The sequence below is a fragment of the Boleophthalmus pectinirostris genome, unplaced genomic scaffold (genome assembly GCF_026225935.1).
Source record: "Boleophthalmus pectinirostris isolate CB_2022bp ecotype Guang Dong unplaced genomic scaffold, ASM2622593v1 HiC_scaffold_19, whole genome shotgun sequence".
NCBI lineage: Eukaryota > Metazoa > Chordata > Actinopteri > Gobiiformes > Gobiidae > Boleophthalmus > Boleophthalmus pectinirostris.
In genome coordinates, this window is record NW_026571140.1 from 21,818,130 (window position 1) to 21,834,957 (window position 16,828).

A 16,828-nucleotide genomic window follows, 5' to 3' on the forward strand; every position below is an offset into this window, starting at 1 on the left:
TTTAGGCCTCCTGTCAGTGAGTATTTTTCAGCAACCAAAAAGGTTTTAGAGAGAAAGACAGGAACCTCCCAGCACCGCGCGTGTTTGCTCCACAACTCCCTGAGCTTTCTGACAGGACCACCGCTCCTGCCAGGCTCACAGGCAGGAGAGGAGGAAAAGGAGGCTACAGCACGGAGACTATTTCCCTAATCTTTATGTATATTAACAAATACAACACATTCACTCAGGCTTTCCAAGGGTTTGAAGGAGGAGAGAGTGGGACAGTTTGTTTTTCTATCCGAGGGAAAATGGAAGGAGGCAAAGGGTGCGTTCCCTGACTTGTTATTGGCCTCGGAATAGTTTCGATTTATCAGTGTTTATGGGGTGTGTCCAGACAGTGTGAGATGTAATTGGATCATATTTTTGAACTTTGATGCTTTTTGGATCATTGTGAGATAATGACAGTTTATGAATTTTTCATTTCTGTCTGCGCTCTCTTCTGTGGGTGGATGTGTTTGTCGTAGATACTCTTTGGGGTGACAGTGCATTTGCATCTCGGTGTCAAAATGAGTGAAGAAAGTAGGAATGCATTAACAATACCATACGTCAACTCAACGTAGTCAGTCCGTTAAACTTTTGCTATGAAACTATGGTGGAAGGTCGACCACCTGTTTGTTTCATGGACATGTTATTGTACTGTCTAAAATGTTTCACAGCATGGTATTACATGAATTTGGCATTTATTCATTTGCAGATTTCTTTTACTGGGGGTGGCACATGCTTGTCTGCATGGAGAGTTTAATGCCATACTGTTTAACTTTTCATCCAAAGCTGTTCAATCTCCATAGACAAGCCAATGGCTGACCCTCAACCAGAAAAGTTCATTTTTAAATCAGTCTTAAATATTGCATATAATTTAATAACTCAAATGCTGTAAGTCAGGGATGTCAAACTTAAATTCACAGAGGGCCAAAATTAAAAACTGGGACTAAGTAGTGGGTCAGAAATTTCAACAACATCTGCATGTTTTCTCTTTTTTCGAGACATGTAATGTTAAACCTTTTCTTATTAAAATAAATGTTAGAATAATTTTGCTTAAACATTAATCCAGAACAAGCATAATATAAAATAATAACATTTTAAATTAATAATGCCTATTTGTGGCCAGCAGACCAGCTCTAATACATATTTGATGCATATTTGATCTCGCGGGCCAAATATAATTATATCGTGGGCCAAATTTGGCCCCCGGGCCTGAGTTTGACATGTCTGCTGAAAGTGAATAAATAGGAAACAATGCCTTACTGGTTTGTGCTTTTTTTCAACATAAAAATAAAAAAAATCTTGTTAGCAGCAGGCCTAATATAAACTATAAGAAACACTGCAAACTTTGTTAATATGATCTCTTCTACACTAACTAACGCAGGATGACTTCATTGTTTTCATTCCATCTGGTATGTTGCTCAATCCTTCACATGATGTAAAACTGTATTTTTACCCTCAATTATTAAAACGGAAATGTACTTCCACCTTTGATTTCATATCCCTTTCTTGGGCCCTATTGCGTTTCGTCAGCTCCATATCCTCTCCCGCCTATGCTAATTCTCCTGGGCTGCTCATGTTATCCAGTGAGTTGATAGTGTATGCCTCTATGCATCATGGCTCCTAAGATGTGATTGAAACATCAGACAAGCTGCACAGTGCCCCAGAGATGCTCGTGGTCTGACACCAGCTCTTAACGTTAAGTTTTATCATAACTGGGCTAATACCACACATCAGGTATTCTCCATAGCCCCAATGTATATTAATCAATGACAATATGATTACCTCTGAATGGGCCCTATACATTATTTAAAGCCATGTCCCTTTGGCCTATGAAATGTCTGCCTTTCAAATTAAACTCCCAGTCAATAATTAATGTTGGGATTAGCGCAGAGCACCTTCAGAGGGGAAGGTGTGGGGCACGTGTGTGAGAGTGTGTGCGCAAAGTTACGAGGTACATCAGTGTGCATGTACTATTGACTTGTAAGGAAGCATATAAAAGACATCACTATGTTGACTGTGCTTAATCTGATCTGTAATCTACCAGTGAATGCAGCTAATTGCAAAGAGGTGAAAGTGGAGGAATATATTATTGAATGTATTTGATTTAAAAAGTAGCCCTCCAAAATAAAATAAGTTGTATCAAACCTTTGCATATTTCCCCATGGTTTTAACTGTTTTATAACAATGAAAACACATTAATTTGGTATTTGTGCCAAAACATCTCAAATGTTTCTGGTTTAATATTGACATCTTAATTAATCACTACTTCTATAATATGCTATTTATGTATATATTTATTTAAAGGTGCACTATATAACTATTCTGGAGGATAGTTTGCCATGTTTGTCTTCATGGAGATGTTGTTGCTTTTTCCCAGAATAGACAATATGGCATTGAACACCATTTGTATATGATTATGCCTTATTTGACAGGTGTCTCTTGCGATTTTTGCTACTTATTTTAAATGTATTATTACCATTTACAATTGTTGCTCTTTGCTATTATATTATATTGTGATATGTGAGCACTGTGTCCAAATAATTTCCCTTGTGAATCAATAAAGTTTGTCTAAAGTTTGCATGAGTCTTAAAGGAGTTCATTCCACCAGACCAGACCAGAAGTTATAAGTCACATATGTGGATAGGCACACCGCTCACATTAATAATTCATGTTTTTCTAGATATTTTTGAGAAACATGACACATATAATGAAACAAACCTAATACCAATACATTTAATGCTGTACTGTGGAACATTCCAAGCAACATCTCTCTGGAGACAATTAAATGACACACCAGACCAGAAAAGTTAGAGTTTGTACACTTTTAACAAAAAGACTATTTTGTCTGGAACATTTTCTTTGCCCACCTGTGTCCCAACTTATTTTTTGTGCAATGTTGACAGAGAAGAACCCATGCCTTTTCAGTCTAGAGACAGCTGTGGGGATGTTGTCTTCAGTGGTAAGTGAGGAGTTGTGTGAGTCTACAAAGCGGGGTCATACTATGTGAGCTCCGTGCATGGCTCAAGGCCCCTGAAATCCGTCTGGGTGATAAGCTGCCAGAGCGGAGGGGAGCTGCAGCGAATAGGCCGTTTAAAGCAGTTCAGCTCGACTGGAGGCCTTCTGTCTGCCTGCCAACTGTCTGATTACTCAATCCAGCTTTTCTCTTGCTTACAATCTGCCCACAGCGCTCCCACTGTAAGGCCTCGCAGCTACCTGTCAATACATGATATGGCATAAAATAATACTGCTGCCTCACAAAGACACAGCTCTGAAGGTTATGCAAACTGAAGGTTACAATTCCATACATTCAGCAATCACACACAGACTCAAAGTTTAAGTGGGAGGAGGCAAGCAGTATGAAGAAGGTTACGACTTTATCTTTCAACCAGATGGTTCTGGGTTCTCTTCCCAGATAAGAAGGGGTCTTTATGTTTGTAGTTTAAAATAAATAAATAAATAAATAAATATATATATATATATATATATATTTTTTTTTTTTTTCATTCAATACAACACAAGTAAGAGAAATTTCTTTAATATAATCATGTGGTCTTTTACAAGTTCTGATAAAAATTTGGATCATTCTAAAAGTACTCACAAATTATTCAACTCTATGTACATTTTTCAGTATCTATACACGTTTCTAGTTTCGATACTAGTTTCAGTAATGCTTAATATCTGGGTCAATTCCTTTGGCAACTATAGTGTGAGAACTTGGAAATATTGCGTTACAAAATCTATTTTCTCTTCTGACATAATTGTGTAAAAAGAACTATGTTAGTTTAGTCAGGAGGAAACATTGTTCTTAGGCCTGTCCCTGTTGTGGCATATAAAAATATCTTCATCCATGCCTCTCTCCTTTGCTGTTCCACCTCTTCACACGCATGCACCCCCCACACATCCCCCACACCCCCCACACACACACAGAGACACACACTCACACACAGACACACAGTTAGATGTGATCATCTCTCTGATGACCTCTGCTTTCAGCGTATGATGGATCGTGCGTGCTTCCAGGGCATCTATTTTCCTGCTTAGGAACACAGACAACAACTTTGAACGAGGACAGTTGGCCAGATGTCGGACTCACACTGAGATATTCAAATGGCTTTTCATTAATTAATTTGTGATTTGTGATTAGTATTGTATTTTATATCTAATAAATCTACAGATCACAGATTTTACACTGCAGTCGATAAATTTATACAAATAGGAACCACTGTTTTCGCTCTAATTTGTAAAAAAAATCTGCCGCAATGCTAATGTCACATTTATTAGTTTAGTACACAATATTCATAGCTCAAAAGTCTATCAACACTGAAAGTAGGTCAGTGAATCACATATAAAATATTATAATTGTGTTTGATGTGTGATGTGCTTATCCGTAAAATGTTTTTTTTTTTTTTTTTCTTCAAAGGGAGACGTGTCAAGCAGAACTTGACTCAGAAGGTTATGGTTTTTATTATGAATCAATAAAAGAAACTATGCAATAATAGGTCCCAAACATGAACACCACAAATGTGCACAAATGAGTCAATGGATTTTATTTTTCAATATTTAGTTTTTACTGATTGACCAGAACAATTAAAAGCAAACTATTACAAGGAACCAATATTCTCTTTGTGAGGCATATAGCTACTACTACTTGTGGAAACTGATATCATTATAAAACAAATCTTTCCTAAATGTAAGCTAATTTGTTGAAAGAGTTGACGCTGTGGCTGAGGCCCTGCTTGTCTGCGGTGGCCCTAGGTGCTCTCTGGTGTGCGTGCCGATGAGTGCTGACGGAAGTCTGTAGTGGTTTACAACACTCGACTGAGGTATACTGTTCAACATACATTATTTTCCAGTTTTCTTCCCTGGCCTGATAACCTATTTTTCAGATTGCAAAGGTTTGTTTGTGGTAGTGTTTGAGACAAACGGCTCATCTTTTTTGATGAATAGGACAGCAATCGGCCTATTTATTTATGGCAGCAGAAAAACTCTAAATGTTTGCATTTTTCTATGGCATTTTTGACAGTGAAAGCTGTTAATAGCATCACATAAAGCGATAATGCAGTTTTGATTTTGTTATTTTTCTGAATAAGCAAGTTTTATTTCTAAATGTTTAATCTCATGGAAAACAAACAAGTGCTGTGGTTATGAAGTCGTCAGCGCCATGTTAATAGTGCATGTGAGCTGCACAGTCGTGCTGATCCCTGTGCTCCAGAGCCTTCTCACTGTAATTACCTGCCTCTCACATTGTTCTGGAGAGTTAGGTGAGCTCCTGCTCCTCTGCACACTTTGGGGCATTATCATAAATACGGCACATTAACACTTGTTCCTGGCTTGTCAGGATATAAATTAAGTCTGCAGGTGTCCCGCCGAGGTTTACCCCTGATACTAATTAAGGCATGATAATTAGGTTTGTTAAATTCAGTCCTTTCAGCCCTGATACCCCCATTGGAATACAACTCTCACAGATTGCAGACAAGAGCAAGGCTTAGACAGTCCTCGCCCATGCAGCTATCAACACTCAGAGCCGAGTGGGGCCCGCCTGATGAAGTTATCCCAGCTCTGGAGGGAACAGCCACGCTCTTCATTATAATTTTGAGCGTGACCATTCTCATTCATCTGACTTGAATGTGGTTTTGTGGAGGCTTGAAAAGACAACATTTTGATGAGGTTCTTCATCTGAAGCACTGATCAAGCTGTGTTCATTTACGCCAGAGCCCCCTCCTCTCTGTGACCTTGGCAGTAAGCATGCCTTATCATGTGTGAGACAGGAATAAAGAGGCAGAAGAATAACAGAAGGTTATGGCAGCTCTTTAAAGTGTTTGCAGCATAAGTTGTGTCTCTTCTCTTCAAGAAACATAGTGCTAGTGCAGTGCCGCCAGTGCTGAGCTCATTAGGTGAAGGCGAGATGAAGGCTGAGCAATGTTCACCTTTACACAGAGGTCAAGAAAGGACACACATCTGAATATCATTAATCACTGCTTGGCCTGCAGACATGCCTCTAATGTAGGTTTGCCTTTATAAACCAAGAATACTGTATATTTGTACAGTTACAAATATACGGGGGATTTGCAGATGTTGATTTGTCTTTTATCTGACTGCAATTGTGAAAAATAGGACATGCTGACCTAAAAAAAAGTATTGATATATAAAAAGTATTGATTTATTTTATAACAATATTCTAACAATATTTTAACACTGCATCAGTAATGTACTAAAAGGTGAGTGCTTGTTTTCTGGAGCTGATGTTCCAGATGTCAGTGGTGTGTTGGGCCTGGCTGTTCAGACCTATGGGACGCTCCCGCCTGGTGAGGTCCTCTAATGGGGCAGGGACAGCAGCTGTGCACAGGTGCTCTGCTCTGGCTCTCAGATGGGGCGCAGCCGTCACTCCGTGTACACTGTGGAGGGGATGGCCTGTTTACTGTCCTATTGTGTTCTGATGGTGTCCCACAACATCTATTCTTCTGCATGGTCATCACTATTTGGGATGTTTAGTGTTTGGCAGCTGAGAGTTTTTGGCATGGGCTCTTTGTCACAATGGACATTTTGGTACACATATGTATAATAAAATAAGTGCACCTGATGCCCTGCCCAAAAATGTTGTTTGTCAGGAGTTACTATGTTTTTTGCAATGCCCTTGTTGTGGCTATTGTTTATCCTAGTTTGTTTTATATGCATTTTTTGAAAAGTTAAGGATATTTTTCAAGAACATAATCAAGGTGCAGTAGTTAACAGCTTTTCCAAATAGACTGTTCCATAATTTTACTTCATGTAACTGACTCTAAATAGATCTCAGTGAATGAATACAAAGCCGATGGTCTGTCAGTGTCTGTCTCAAACCTGTTCAGCATGAGCCCTCCCTAAGGCCCACAGTTGCTAGAAGGTCCCTTGGGAACAAGATTAATGAATGACACTGTTTCTTGTAAGTCACCTGTGTTTGTGAGAGAATCACAACAACGCTCTCTGAATCCAGTGCTTTTCTGCTCAGTGATGGACTGTTGGTGACAGCAGCCCAAAGAGCTATCCATTATGAATGAAGCAGTCAGAAAGAGCTCTGGATGGAGTGAAACTGAAGAAGAGTTCCTCTCATCATGTCACTCAGGGCCAAGTTCACTCTCAATATTCACATATTTACACTTGTGGACATATTTATTGCACTTAAAGTAATGACCAGTGACCTTTGGGCTTTGCCAGATTAACTGTTTATACATATTCAAACTGCATGGTTTTAGCATAATGTTGTTTTTTTAGGTTATGGACCAGTGTTATTAATGTGCCTTTCTTTGGTTGATTTTTAACACAAACTTAAATAATTGGGGAAGATGAGAAAAATCTATTTGTGTTTTTCTTCTTTTCAAACATGATAACCTGCCCTAACCTTTTGTGATGAGCTCTGGTCTTGGGGCCTAACAACACTGTGTCCTCTGCATACTTCCTGTAGACCGGTCTTTGTGGTGGGGAAGCACAAGCCAACAAACAAAAGGCTCTGCAGCAAGGAAGCCTTAATCAGTGCCACTGCCATTAGAGTAATGAGGCCTGATAGACTGAGCCCAGTGAGATAGGAGGCAGAGGAAAGGCTGCGATCACTGGGGCTTCCCTCACAGATGAGTCTGATAACCCTGCTACCATCCTTTGCTCTCAGGGGCATATTCACAGAGTAGCCATCTTGACTTTTCTTCTTGAGATTAGTGAGGCATTGTTTAAATTGTGTTGTTGCAAAATGGACCCAGAGGAATCCCCTCAAAGGAATCACCTGTTAACTCTTGATATTAAACAACTCAGATTCTGTAAAAACCTATAAATGTCAGAGCTTCATTCCTATGTTAAATATGTATTGATTGAAGAGCGGTTGTGTTGGGTTTGACAGAGCTGCGGTTGAATGGGACCACAGTGCTGCAGCAGGGCCTGTCTTGGGATCGCCTGTTGTGTACTCTGCTGTTTATGGATCTCATCGCTCTTTACAACACACTTCAAAAATTAATCACCCCTGAGTCTCATAGAAGCATGCATCTGTGAAACTGCCCTGGCCACCACTTTGCTTTCACTATAGACAACAGCCCAAAGCCCAGAGCATTTCAAAGGGAAACACATATAATGGATTGCATTTAGATAACCTCCGGTAGTAATTAAAATACACTCAGGTGTGTCTGCGAGAATGTCACAAACCGCACTAGACACTGACGACTTGTCCCGTGCTTGTTCGTAGTTGCTCCTCACTATCTAACCTATGTCAGCATGGGGTTTGGCTAATATTTCTAGCAGCTTTCACTTTTAAAGCTCTCAGGTGGATGATAAAACAGGTTTCTCTGACAACAGCGAAGGCCTCCCTCAGATTTTCCATTGCCTCTCCTCCATCTCCTTCCCATTCTCTGTCCTTTTCAATGGCTGATTTATGGCCCACATAAGTGTGCGAGAGACTGCAAGATTTGAAAGGAAGTCATAAATAGAACAAAACTGAGGAAGAGGAAGCCTGCTGCAGAGGTGGTTAGGACATGAAGATGCAGAGCAGGAGAGACAGACCCGGATTGTGTCTGGGTATTGAGTGGAGAAGGCTGGCTCCTCTGATCTAACCTACTGTACTCTGACTGTCTATAATGCGTTTTATTCCTCCTTCCTGTCTGCTGACCTTTGAACCTGTGATTCAGGGCATGCACCCCGGGGTTTGTTCTCCTAATTGGAGTCAGGATGCAGATGCTCAACGCAAAAAAAAGATGAGGTATTGACATTACCTGGAATGGAGTCACATAGCACTTACTGTACTGTAAAGCTGAATTACAGTTAAGATAGTTTTTACAGTTCTTGATTGCCTTGGCAGAAGAAGCAGGTTCCTTCACACCAAATATAAATAAATATGTAGGCCTTATTTTGGAATTTTATATATGCACATGTCATACAAATTTTAACAGCACAATACTGTCAAACATGCAAAACGGAAATTTCTACTGTGGAACATTTTAAAACCTGTGAGGACTATTCACAATGATTATTCTGCATATTCTTGGGCAAAAGTTCTCTATAGTGTGTTAAAACCCCTGTGAAATATTTTTGTTTTATAGCTGATTGTGACTGGACAAGTGAAAAGGTCCTGTCTGATGGGGTTGTAGTATGACTGTAGTCATCTGTTCTTTGTGTGTGACTGCTTTGTCACTGTACTTAGGTGTGTGTGTGTGCCCGCGTGTGTGTGTTTGCTACTGCACAGAAGGCCCATACATCACCCCCTCTTTACAGTGTTTCCCTCTGAGTCATTTGCATGTCATTACAGCTTTGTTTTATAAGTGAGTGGCTATTAAGGAAGGCGCTCCATAAAACGCCTTTTAAAATGGAGGAAGGCAGCAATACGGATCTTAAAGCACCACGAGCCTTCTCCATTTCCTCACCTTCTGTGTGTGAGGGGGCGACACACAGCACACATACACACACATGTCTTTCCTTTGGGACTCACACATCTGCTGGCTTTTTAATGACACCAAGAAATTCATGCTCTCCTGTTCCTCTCCCCTCGCTCTCTCCCTCCCTCCCTCCGCCACATCTCCGCACATCTGGGCCGGGCTGCCATGGTCCTGGTGTGGTCCCCATCTGTGAGTGAAGACACAAATGGTTATCACTTTTTTGGAATACCTGCTCAAGAAAAGTAGTACAGCTGTAAGATGTAGATGTATTTTCTATTTGATTTTAAGCAAGTATTCACACTAGCTTTACCATAAAACAGTGTGCAGTTACAGTAGGATTTATGCACACATATTAGGATTGTGTTGTACTACGTAAAATTTTCTTAAATGTTTACATACGATACAAAAATTAAATCTATTAATAATACATTTATGTTCAATTTTTTTACTTTTAAATTCATATCTCCAAGCAGTTCATGAAAAATCTGACCCTTTATTGTACTGCATTGAATTATATCTGTGAGTACAGTATAATGTTGTTTTGGAACAGCACAGATATTATATTAGCAGTCAGACATTAACAGGTCTAAGATGGAATGATAAAAAGTAATAAAAAGTACTTTCTTTTTGTTTTATTTTCAAGTTATGTAATGAACAAGTATATGTGCTTATTGCAGTCAAATGCTAGTATGTCCCCCTTTCCTGCACAGAGGTGTGAGTTCTGGTCTGGTAGGAGACCTGGTTTGAGTTATTTGAGGTTAGGTGGTTTGGGTGTAGTGCAGGAGAACCTCAGCTCAGGATTGGAAGCATGTGGTCCACATCTGGATCTACTTAGAGAGTGGAGGCAGGCACTTTCGTGACAGGCGGGCACGTGGCAGCCTAGTTAAACTCTGCACACAAAATGTCCCCGGAAATCACTCATGGAAGAAATGTGAGTCTGCCAAGGAGCCCTGACAAGTAATGGCACACGGTTTGTATCAGAGGAACCGTGGTGTGAAATGTAACCGTTCTGACAGGTAGAGGACAGATATTACCAACAAAGACATACTCATTTACATAACATCCTGAGCAAGACTATTTCTTCAAAATGTAATCTTAGACTATGGGTTTACTATTTAACAAAATATGTTTGCTTAAAATAAAACAATAACAAATTAAAAAAGTATGAGGTGAGTCTGTATTTGGTAAGCTGTAAATATTGTTCTTGAATATAACAAAGGCAGACCATTCCCTGACGTTGTGCCAGAGGAGGTGTTGCTGTTGACCTGAGTCAGGCTGTGTCCAAGTGTTACAGAAGTCGTGCGACTGAACAACTGGTTCTCATTTGTAGCACAAAGGGCCGTCTGTTTGTGGATGCATTTGTGAGATTACATTCCTTCCTTTCTTACATGCATAGTGCGTATTAAATGGCAGCTTTTACAAGGTTCCTACTCAGTTGCTGCGTTATCTCTCTTTATATATTCCAGGTATGTGCCATACTGCCACAGTGCATGTTCAGTGTACACGCCCTTGCGTGACTGCTCCTCACTTGCACTTTCTCGCTCTCCCTTTCACCCGCTAACTCCACTGTCCTTCTGTGAGTCCAGACGCAGCAAACAGTGTTCCTCCAGCCCCTCCCTCCCCAGCGCCCGCTCCTCTTGCGGACATGACAGTGTGGGGGGATAAGGGAAGAGTAATTATGGTTCAGTGAGGCTGCCAGGTGTGATAAATGACTAATAAGGGGAGCAGAGCCCTGGGTCCTCTAAGGAGGACTATTACAGTCTTATCAGCACAGGGCTGCAACTCACAGCCTGGCCTGGGACAGGGGCCCTTGTAGCTCTGCTCGCTTCCCCCCTCACCCTTTCACCTCAGCCATCCTCGACAGCCTGCATCAGGCCAAGCCCACCTCAGAGACCACTTAACTCTTTAACTGCTGTCTCAAATTAACCCTGGAAATTTAAGGCACTCCGTAAATATAATGTTTGATAAATTAAGGAAATTCAAGAATAGAAATTAACCTTAAAATATAAATGCTTTAAATGTAATGATTTTTTTGTCTGTTTTCATTCCTTTTTATATAATGCATTGTGTTTCTATACAGTGTGCTAATTTTGATTGAATGTTTTATTCTGACTTTTTAAAACATTTTTAATGACTATTTTTGCATTCCAAGTATTTCATTCTTTGGATAAAAGTGATTTCTTTGGTATGAAATGTCTGTGATATCATATCACTGTTACACTTTAATAAATGATGACATGTCTATAGAAAATGTTAAATGCTTTGCCTGCTGGAGGCTGAAAATGAGATTTATGGCAGACACAAATCAAGCGATGAAAATGTTCCCACAGTGACCTACTCCTGACTGCTCTGGCTGGTTTTACAACACTATCTGTGCACAGCTGATAGACGTACTGCCTCTTAATACTCACCATATTTAAACACCATCTTATGGTAAACATGTTTTTCCTTATTCCATTCCCAGCTCAGTCCAATGAAAAATATACTATTCAACTAGACAATGAGCATGTCCCCAGGCAACTGAATGATATCATGTGTAACATAAATTACCTTAGCAAAGTTGATCTGATTACAAAACATTTCACTGTGTGCATATTGTTGTATTAGACGTATAAGTAAGATAAGACCTTTAGTGTTTCTATTGAAATATATGCACATATTCTGTTAAGCCATGGACGCAGAATCAACTCATATGAGCCTATACATATGACTCTTCCTCTGCAGTACACTGTGGGGCTCCTGGGGTTTCCCAGGAGGAAGCAGTGTAATCTTCTCTGTTCAGGGTGTGCCCTTGGGTTGTCTCTGGCATGTTCACTGAAAGTCCTCACAGAAGGATGTAGTTGGTGCAGCTGCTGCACTCACCTCTGCATCTTTTGTAATGGTACTGAAATTATGCTCTCAGGTGATCGCCTCAATCAACAGATGTAATATGGACAGATATCACTTCTTTTTTTTGCATGGCTAGTTGTGATTTGTTCTTACACTACATTTGATCCATTTGATTTACCATACAAGAATATGGTGTGTACTTTTTATTTTGCATATCTCAAAAGAAATCATCAACAAAGGCAGCTAAACAGGCAGCCACAGTTTTAACCCACCCACCTCTGCATAAAACACAGCGCTAATTCATGGCCCTCTTGATTACCCAGGGGGATTCTTTTATCTCCTCCATTTCATTCTTGAAGCGCTCGCTGGACATTTTAATGGCTGCACTTTCATCGTCTGTCAGATATTTAAATGGAGAAGTGCTGTGTGTGGTGCGAGCAGTGTAGCGGGGCGCGGGGGTTCCTCCAAGATTCTGCATGTCAATCTTTAATGCCTAGAGATATGGACGCGCACTGACCCCTCGCCTCTCGGTCCGCCTCTCCCTTGCATAAATAGACCTCCTGATAATCATTTCCTGCTCCTATCTGCCGTAACGAGTGTATCCCCTGCACTTGGCGGTCACATGACCCAGTGAGAGCCATTAAGGGTGAGAGATTGACCCTGGTGTGAAATAGTGGGCCATGGAGCCTTCCTCTGACATATGGACTCCAGTCGGACGGTGAAGGCAGCTAGATTTCTCTGAGCCTGTTATGGCCCTGAACATCACAGAATGGCATGTAATAGAAGCTATTGGACCATTGGTGTAATGTGACCATAAGAGCCAGCTATTTGCCATGACTGCGTTCTGCTGGTCAGAGGTGAACCATATCTGAATACACTCTGGAGAAGGAGCAGTTGACTCATACATTTGATCATGTGGGTCTGATGGCAACGCTCTAAGAAACCAGTCATTATTATTCTTTACTTTTAGCTTTACTGATCACTTTGCCAAATATATATTGATGTCAAATGCATTTGATTGGTAAGTATGTGACATTTTAGGCTGAACAAATTAAACAAATACAATTTGAATATTCTTCTCTGTTATCTAAATGAGAGTAATGTATATGAGAATAAGAATAGTCTTAATTGAATTGTTTTTGTATCACTTGGGGGATTACGGACTCCCACCAGGTATTTAAACTAACTACTATCCCCACACACATCAGAACAAATGGAAGTATACTGCAGTGTTTGTTGCTTGTCCCACTCAGCTATTTATGACATTTGACTTTTGATTGTAAATCTAATAAAATGTAAAGTCTTCTCCCGCACTGGAAAGCACTTATTTAATCAGCATGAGAGGGAGAAAAAACAAAAGGCTGACCTTCTGGATGCTTTCAATCCTCCAAATGTATACACCTAATTAACTCCAGATGCAAATTCTGCCTAATGAGTTTACTTAATCCTGTCAAGAGTAATGGCCACACATCACTGGTCCACAAATGAACATTTAATCCTTTCGGGGCAGCACTAATCTTTTCATATTAAAAGCCTAATAGTCAAATGTGAGCATGGATCTCATTACACCAAACTCTTAGTGCTGTAATTTTATTGTGATTGTCTCATCTTTATTGTTTTTCTTTGTAAGCAGCATGATAAAAAGGCATCAAATTTTACTGTTTACGAATTTGCACTTTAAAAACTGTAAATCACAAGTGTTTGTCCTGTTGAACATTTCATGCGTGGCTAAAGGACACATATTTTAAGCCCCTGGTTGTAGATGGTGCACTGGACTGGAATGCAATTGCTTTTGTTTATTTTGTTGTAAAATGCAGTATTCCGCTTATATAAGTGAATAATTTTAGACAAATATGTACCCTATCTTCTTTGGCTCTTAGGAATTCCACAGCTGTGGTGGTGAAAAATAGGTGCCTGATATAATTGCTGAGCAAGGGTAATGTGTGGAGGCCAAGCTCAAAACCTTTTTAAACAAGTGTGTTTGTTCTGCACACGAGGCCAGAAGACACTGCGCAGGTTACAAATGGCTTTCATAAGGTTATTCAGTTATACAGTATTCAGTTGAAAAAATCAACTACACTAAGCCAGCTGCTCTTGCTTTACATGGTTTTTAATGTAGACAAATTCTCACTTTAAGTGTTTTTACCTGACATTTTACTATTTTAATAATTAAATTTAGTGCTCTTACCAAAACATGAAGTAGACTGAGAGGAACGGCGTGTATCACAATCACACAACTGCACCTGTGTGACTATATGTGAGAGAAGTACAGCTTACAACTGTAGTCTCACTCAACTTCTACCTTCACATCAAAAAAGTCACCCACTCCTTTTTCTCAACCTCTGTACAATTAGCAAAGTCAAACATATTTTCTCCCACCCCGATCTGGAAAAAGGCATCCATGGCTCATCTTCTTCCCCCCAGACTATTGGAACTCCCTCCGGCCTTGAATCCAAATCCATCTCCTCCTTCCAACTGGATCAGAACGCAGCAGCGAGGCTCCTCACTGGACAACAACACATTACCCATTTTAGCTTCCCTTCACTGGCTGCATGTGTGTTTTAGAATTGATTTTAAGATTTTACTGATCACTTTTAAGGCTTGTTTAGGTCTTGCAAGTTTCAGAACTTTTAAACCATTACAAGCCCTCCTGCATCCTTAGCTGTTCCAAAGTCCAGGCTCTGGGCAAGGGGTGGTGGAGCCATTTCAGGCCAGGCACATCGGCTTTGGAATGACCCGCCTGAGGAAAAAAGGCTTGTACCATTAGTGTCATCTTTTAAATCACTTCTTTTTTGTCACTTCTTGTTTTTATCGGTTGGCCTTCCTCTAACTGGTTTTAGCTTGATTTTATTCCTTATTTATTTTATTCTGTTTTATTTATTTATTTATTATAATGAATCTGTTTGCCTCATTGTCTATTTTTGTATGCTTTCTGTATGCGATTTTTATGCTTTTTGTATTGCTCTTTGCTGTTTGTACAGCTCTTTGCAAACCTTTTTTTTTTTAAAGTGCTTTGTCTGTGAGACAGTCTACACATTCTTTGTAAAGGTCCCCTCACGCTGCCAGGTGTGTGTTCTCACAAACTTGTACTTTATATTGAAAACTAACTTCATATTCGATCATTGAGTCAGTAACTGACTTATAAAAATTTTAATTGACGAAAATGCTTTGAATAGTTAAATAATATATATAGTCCTTCTCCTTTCTTGACATATGAGATGAAAACATTCTGAATTGTGTTCTCTTTGATCAGTGCCCTTTTCTAACGGTTTGCTCATACTAGGTGTAAGGTCAGTGGTTGAATGTGTTTATGCCTGTAGCTTTATAATATGTATTAGTACAAATATGTAAAAATAACACCAAGACAGATCATAAGTTTCACATCATAAGGTTGGCTATTCTTAAAGCTGTTTATTGCCAAGTCTGAACCAAGACATTACCATATACACATTTAAAAGGACAACATAGTGCAGTTGGTAGGCATCAGAAGCAGCTCTTTTAAAACTCTTGTACTTTGTTACTCAGTTTGTCACACCCAATAGTAATGGAGTTGGCCCAGGTGCAGCCATGCAAAAATTTAAAAGTAAAAATACATGTTCAGATGTATCACTGATGATGTATTGATACGGCTTATTGTTTATCTTTGCTTTTTTCAATAGTGGCAGAATACAAAAGATTGGTAAGTAGACAATTAAATGGCACTAGTGCTAAAAGCGTATGAAATGTATAGTGGTTTGAGTTAGAGACAGTGAGGGCTACAGGGATACAGGCAGTGTTCTAATGACTTCACACCCCATTAGCCACTTAGCCTGATGCGTCACACCTCATTATACCGCTGGAGCAGCAGTGCATGAACGCGTGAAAGCGTCCAGTCAGCCGGACCTGTCCACCCGCACCAACCACTCACTCGCTTACAGCAATTAGAGTGTGTTTGTGCATGCACCTATGTTAATGTATTTGTCTGCCAAAGGCTTTTGGACGATGAATGGTTAAAATCATTAAGTTTAACACCAACAAAGTGTACGCTCAGCCAAGGTAATAGTGGCTGCTATTTTGGCATTTGAACAGCACTTACCATGACTACTTTAGGGCTCAAGCTGAAAATGCACTGACCAGAGCCAGAGCGCAGCTTCCTTTGTTGGCCGACATAAGAGAGGAGGACTGGGTAGCATGCTCCAGAGGGCTCTCCTTAATCACTGCACTATAAACATGCAGCACACAGGATAAGGAGATGGGAGAGAGAGGACAGTGTCCTGATGCCAGCCCCTGCCCGGGCAGCCCCACTTGGCAGGATCTGAAGTGCTCCTGTCCAGGACAAGACCTGCTAACTCAAATCCCTGGCCCACAGCCATGCCTCTCTCCATTACCAACACTGGGCCCATTTATTCCAGTGCTGCCCCTCTCCAGTCACACTGCCCTGGGGGAGCACCACATAATAGTTGTGTAGCCGCTTGAACTGACATCTCTATTCAGCTAATGTTTATTGTTCAGCTCTGCTTGGTTTGTTGATACTCCAGATAAAAGAGCTGCAAAGAAGAAATCAAAATGGGTAAATAATTGCGACTCCATGCCAAGCTTTGTATAATTTA